Below are 6,675 nucleotides of genomic sequence, written 5' to 3'. Positions count from 1 at the left end.
CCCAACCTGTTTCCATTGAATTGAAATACCCAAAAAGTCATGATTAAATGGTGAGTAAGGCCTTTTATGATAGAGATTCAATTGCCTTTGCAAAGTTTAAATTTTTCTTGTCTTTGACACGAAGCAGAAAGAGAATGCAGCGAGGGATACAAATGTTCCCTTGTGGCTGGATAAGAAAACAACTTATACGAATCGATAACCAATTCTGATAACGACTTGATCCAATAATTTTAACTGACAATGACTTTGAGGATTGCGTAATAGAACAAGAGATATTTGGACAAATGGGTAAATGACAAGTGTGTGGCAAGGATGTTATACCACATTGTATCATATGGCACATCCTTCACTGTAAAATTAAGAACATTTGAAAAGATAAGTATCCAGGAATAGATACTTCTGACCCATACATAAATAATGTAATAGAGATTTACAGTGTCTTGAAAATATACTGTTAGCTTGTTTTAAAATCCAACAAACCGAAGTAGATAAATTTGTGCGTCAAGATTCGAGGCTTATAATTTTCATGCCTTTATTTCTGAACAGACTTTGAGAAAGCCTCTGATCACGTAGATATATAAACGCACTAAGTAAATTTAATACAACAGTCAATAGAAGTGTACGAAAAACCAACAAATCAGGCAAGAACAAGAAAATAAGGAACATTTCATCAGTAAAATAGATTAGATATTTCAAAAGAAAATCTGGTCATTCTAAAAAATCCAATCATAGAGAGAGAGAGAGAGAGAGAGAGAGAGAGAGAGAGAGAGAGAGAGAGAGAGAGAGAGAGAGAGAGAGAGAGAGAGAGCGAGCATATTACAATTTCTAATGTCAGCTCTCGACGACTCTACTACAGATTAAATTGCCTTGCTTCAGTTATGAGCCACTGAGCCAGTTTCTGCCAGTAACATTCACCTGGCTTTTTCTTACCATTACTGGGTTCATAAGCGGAAAAAAAAAATTTAGATTAAGAAGGAAATTTTCTTTTGTTATTTGTTAGTCATGACCCCCCCCCCCAAAAAAAAAAAAACCATGATTAAAACGGAAGTTACTTTTGATTATTTGTTATCTTGCATATGGCAAGTGTCATTTATAGACATTTTTTCTATACGCCTCTTGCTCTGGATATACAAAAAAAGATCATAAACCTTCGCAATTGCCTTGATAAAATATAAACAGACTTCGACCGTAAATTATTTGAAAATACATTACGCACATTTTTTAAAATAATGTTAAATCGTCCAAAGATTGGGCACGTACTCGAAACGATGCCTATCAATATATTTGAGAAAGTGGAAGTGTTTTTGAAAGTGCTTGATATAATGTGCTGCTATCAGGTCAACCTATTTTGCTGCATTGCTCCAAGTATAGCAAGCAGTGATGGAGATTCAGTCTAGATGGAAGGTTCATCCGTGCAGTTTTGGGGAGTCTTGCAAGTATTTCTTTGCTCGTTAGTTTTTTAAGCCTGTAAGACTTTTACAGCAATATAACCGTTTTTTGACGTATTTTAAATAGCATCTTGACTTGCATTCTTATTTATTCTCCTAACTCATATATTCTAGTTTTCGTAATTTATTTTAGTAAAAGTTAGAAAAATTATCAATAAAAGTAATGTGAAGGTTAATGAAAGGTGTAAATTACAATTAAGATTTTATGTTTGTATCACTATTTTAGTTCCATTACTTGGGCGTTTTCCTTAGATTAGATAAATCCATATCGCCATTATTTTGGTTATGAAATATGTTTGGTTTGTGACTGCATTCTAAACAGCAATATAGTGGCTTCAATTGTGCAGTTTACAAGTTACTTCAGAACGCCATGCATTGTTTCTTAAAGGTCTTTTCCTGAATCCCTTCGGCCCATGGCAAAACCACTCCTTTAGCTCTCTATACTTATTTCCTTTCCTCGCTGGGCTATTTCCACTGTTGGAGCCCTTTGGCTTATAGCATTTTGCTTTTCCAACTAACGCTGTAGCTTAGCTAGTAATAATAATAATAATATCATACCTCCGTTCTCCCGTCTCTCTTCCTTCCATCTTCCTTTCTGTCCAACCTGTATTATAAACGTCCATGCTCAAGCTCGATAGTTTCTTGTAGTGTCTGCAACCTCACCATCCTTGTGATCTAAGGATGGTGGTTTTTGGGGGAACCTATACGTGAGCCTGGTGAGTCATCAGAAGCCATTGCTTGGCCCTCCGTGGTTCTAGTTTTGGTTGAGAGGGGGCGTGGGCTCTGATCATATATATATATTTGTTCCGACACGAATACTTTACCTCGAATTACCTCTTTGGAGGGTCCTTGATCCTCTCTCAAATTCGACCAAGATTTCCCGCGCTACCCCCCTATCTCGCTCCCGATAGTTACTACCCCCGCCGCCAGGATAATTCCTTCGGCCCGGATTAGGGCAGGTCACTGCTTTTCCCGGGTCAGGACCTCATTAAGTTCTTGGTCGTGAGATCCGAAGCATCTCACTCTCTCGTTTTAAATCTTTCGATCACTTTAGCGCGTTGTGTTCCCACGTGTTCCCAGTGTACGGACTTGTGGTTTTTCTGCGATAGTGCGTTTTCGCAAAAGTGTCCTCAGTCCGTTTCCCTTGTGTTATCCAGGCTTTTCTGTAACTCGTGTGCGAACGATGGAGAACGTGCGTCGTTGTCCTGGTCCTAGAGCAGGAAAGTCGTGTGGGGCTTTCCTCTCTAAACCAGAGGTGGACCCGCATTCTCTTTGTTCCACGTGTAGGGGTAAAGTTTGTTCCTCCTCGGACACATGTCCCGAGTGCGTGAATTGGGACGGAATTCAGTGGGTACGTTTTGGTACTAAGAAAAAGAAGTCATCTAAGCGTTCCCCAAAGAAAGTGAATGGCGTGACTTCCTTACAGTCGGTCAGTGATCGGTCCGACGAAGCCTCGGCCTCTCCGTCTCCTTCGCAGAGGAGTGGCCAGCAAGCCCCCAGTGTAATTGTGACCCATAGTGTCCTCCCAAGTGAACCCAGTGTGACGGAGGAACCAAAGGCTGGCCCCTCGGGAGTAAACGGAAGGGCCGCGAGTGTTTCGGGCGGATCGGGCCACGTGGCAGGGGAGCACGTTTCCTCGGATGACCCGGTATGGGACAGTGTGGCGTTCTCGGTCTCCCCCCCGCCCTCGTGGGCCGGTGCGTCGGGTTTTCCCCCGCCAGAAGAGAACCACTCGAGAATTCGTCGCCCGAGTAGCGACTCCTTCGGTTGGAAATTACCGAAGACTCCAGGGAGGTCTCCGCTGAGGATGGACGTATCCCTGGGTCCATGGCCTTCTAGTAGGGGCAGAGTGGTCTCAGTACCCTCGGTATCCACGGCAGTTCCCGAGGACTTTCTCCAGCACCCGGTCTCGGACGATCGGCGGCGAAGGGCCTCCCCTGCGCATCACTCTAGCAGTCGTTACGGGAAGAACGTGGCGCCCTCGGACTCGTCGGAAGAAGGCTCATCCTCCGAGGGAGAACGCAGGGAAAGGCGGCACCGTAAGAGAGCGCGGACCGATAGCGATCGTTCTCGCTCTAGGTCGAGGTCGCGGCACGGTAGGAGGCGCCCACGCTCTCACTCCCGTAGGTACAAGAGGGAGGTCTCTCCCGGCGGCGGCGAATGGTTTTACGTGCCCCCAGGAGACTCCAAGAAGCACCGCTCGCCAGACTCTCGGTCCAGTGATCGAGCCTCCAAGTTGTCACTGCCTACATACAACTTGGAACCGCTCGACCGGCCACGCAAGAAGGACCTCACGCTCAGGCACAAGTCCTCGAGGCCTTCGGTTCACCCCACCCGTCGGGAGGAAGCGCGCTTCCGAGAGGACAGCCCGACTGAACCAGCCCAACCGGGTCGGACGACGAGCGGGAAGGACCGGTTGCCGGGTTCGGGTCTTCCCACCGGGACCGTGTCCTCCGCGTCCAGAGCCTTGGCCCAGTCGAAAGGCCTCCCGGGGTCGGTGGCACCCGCCACACGGCGAGACCCGACCGGGTACGGTGCGCCCTACGGTTGCGGGACGGCCTCCCTGGGACCTGGTAGGGAGAGGCCAGTCTACCTCCCAAGCACGGCTCCCCCCAGCCAAGCCGATACCTCGGTCGACGGAGGCGAGGCTTCCCCGTCGGAGGACTCCGCCTACAGGAAGGTGGTAGCCCGCATCAGGAGGACTCATGGGATTCCTGAACCCGAGGTGCCGAAGGTCAATACCTGGAGGTCGAGCCTCTTGAGGTACACACATCGGGACGTCCTGCCGAAGTCTTCTCTGGCCCTGCCCCTCGCCCCAGACCTAGTACTCGGCCAGGAGTACATAGATAACTTGGTGGCCAGCACTGCGGAGGCCCCCAGGTCCCAGAGTTCCTCCAAACTCCTCCAGGGTCTGAAACTACAGGCCAAAATTTATATTCCAGAAGGACGTCGCCCGGGTCCCTGTAGAGTGGACTCAGCCGTAGATGTCCTAGGACAAGGCGGCTCGGACGAAAGGGCCAGCTCAGCCCCTGTGTCCTTCTCGGCTTCTGAAGCAGGCATGATGGAGGAGATGTCGAGGGACATGATTAATGTCTCTTCATGGCTGGACTGGTGGGCCTCCACGTTACTGGATGTACAGGCCTCCACAGACCCCGACGACCCGGAACAACAGAGTCTCCTGTCGGACATTATCACTTCCGGGGGGAAAGCGCTAAAATTTATGGCATACCAGGCTCTCTCCCTGACGGCCAACTGGGTCCTCCGGAAGAGGGACACAGTGCTTTCCAGGGTAGCAAGGAAGATCCCAGACAGACAGGCGCGAGCCATTCGCACCCTACCCCTAGGAGGAGAGTCCCTGTTTCCTTTGAAGGAATTGGAAGAACTGATGGAGAAGGTGTCCAAGAGGAGAGAAGTCAACGTCCCTAAGCAATCATCCTCCAGGAGACCTCCGTATAAGAGGTCAGTCTCTGATAGGACCGTGACCCCTCAAGCGGGTCCCAGCTCTTCAAGGAGGGACACCCACTCCTCTTCCTGGTCATCATCTCCTCAGCCCTCCCGCAGGGGAACTACAACTTCTGCCAACTCCTTCAGGTCGGGTTACTCCGCCTCGAAGAGGGGCAGATCAGGCCGCTCCTCTAGGAGAAGGTAGAGGGAGAGGCCCCCTACTCCCGCCCAAGCCTCGGGTTGGGGGATGCCTCAGACCCCATTGGCAAGCATGGAAAACGTATGGGGCGGATGCTTGGACGGTGTCCGTCCTGAAAGAAGGCTACAGGATCCCCTTCATAGCGGACTCACCCCCTCTGATCCCAGCCACCCAAACAGAATGGTTAGCTCCCAGGGACCCGTTGAAAAGGGCTACCCTTCAAAAAGAAGTTTCCTCCATGTTGGAAAAGGGAGCCATGGAAGAAGTCCTTCTCCCAGGGCCAGGCTTCTACAGCCGCCTGTTCCTGGTGGAGAAAGCAACGGGGGGGTGGAGACCGGTGATAGACCTGTCGGCCCTCAACAAGTTCGTCAAGAAGACGTACTTCAAGATGGACACCCCAAAATCCGTCCTGATGTCCTTGAGGGAGAAAGATTTTATGATGACGGTCGACCTCAAGGATGCGTACTTCCAAATTCCAGTCCACCCGTTGAGTCGGAAGTTCCTCCGGGTAAAATGGGGCTCCCAGATCCTGCAGTTCCGGACCCTCTGCTTCGGACTGTCGACGGCCCCTCAGGTGTTCACGAGGGTCTTCGCGACAGTCTCAGTATGGGCTCACGAACGAGGTATCCGCCTCATCAGGTACCTGGACGACTGGTTGCTCCTTTCCAGTTCAAAGGCCCTCTTGGAAGAACAAGGAAAGGACCTCCTCCGTTTCTGCAGGAGTCTGGGAGTCATCATCAACCTGGAGAAATCGAACCTAACGCCGTCCAACAAAATGGGGTACTTGGGGATGACGTTGGACACCGTGCAGGGGAAGGCCTTCCCCTCGGAGGACAGGATACAGAACCTCGTCAAGATCATTCAGCCGTTCCTGTCGGGGCTTCCCAGGAAAGCGAAAGACTGGCAGAGGCTGATAGGCCACCTGGTCTCATTAGAGAAGCTAGTTCCCCAAGGGAAGTTACGACTCAGACCCGTACAATGGAACCTCAAGGCTCTATGGTCCCAGACAGGCTCTCAGAAAATATCGATCCCAGTCCTTCTGCACACGGAAACAGCCTTGAAATGGTGGAGATGCCGGTCGAACTCCCTCAAGGGGATGCCCCTCGGGTCCTGTCCTCCCGAGTTTCTCCTGTTCACTGACGCCTCCAGCCTAGGGTGGGGAGCCCACCTGAGGGAAGAAACAGCAAGCGGGACCTGGTCAGAGACCGAAAAGCATCACCACATCAACGTCCTAGAGCTAAAAGCAGTACAAAAGGCATGTCTGCACTTTGCAAGTCGATTGAAGGGAAACACCGTGGCCCTAATGTGCGACAACGCCACGGTGGTAGCCTACATCAAGAAACAAGGGGGCATGAAGTCGAAGGAACTGTGCGACCTCACTGTAGACATCTTGCACTGGGCGGACGAACACCAGGTAACACTGCTAGCAAGGTTCATCCCCGGGAAAAAGAACGTGCTAGCCGACGGCCTCAGCAGGGTAGGTCAGATAGTAGGGACGGAATGGTCCCTACAACCAGCGGTAGCCAGACTCATCCTTCAACGATGGGGCTCCCCGGTGATAGACCTATTTGCAACAAAGCTCAA

Source organism: Palaemon carinicauda, chromosome 40 (genome assembly GCF_036898095.1).
Source record: "Palaemon carinicauda isolate YSFRI2023 chromosome 40, ASM3689809v2, whole genome shotgun sequence".
Lineage (NCBI taxonomy): Eukaryota > Metazoa > Arthropoda > Malacostraca > Decapoda > Palaemonidae > Palaemon > Palaemon carinicauda.
Note: the sequence above shows the minus strand (reverse complement) of the source record.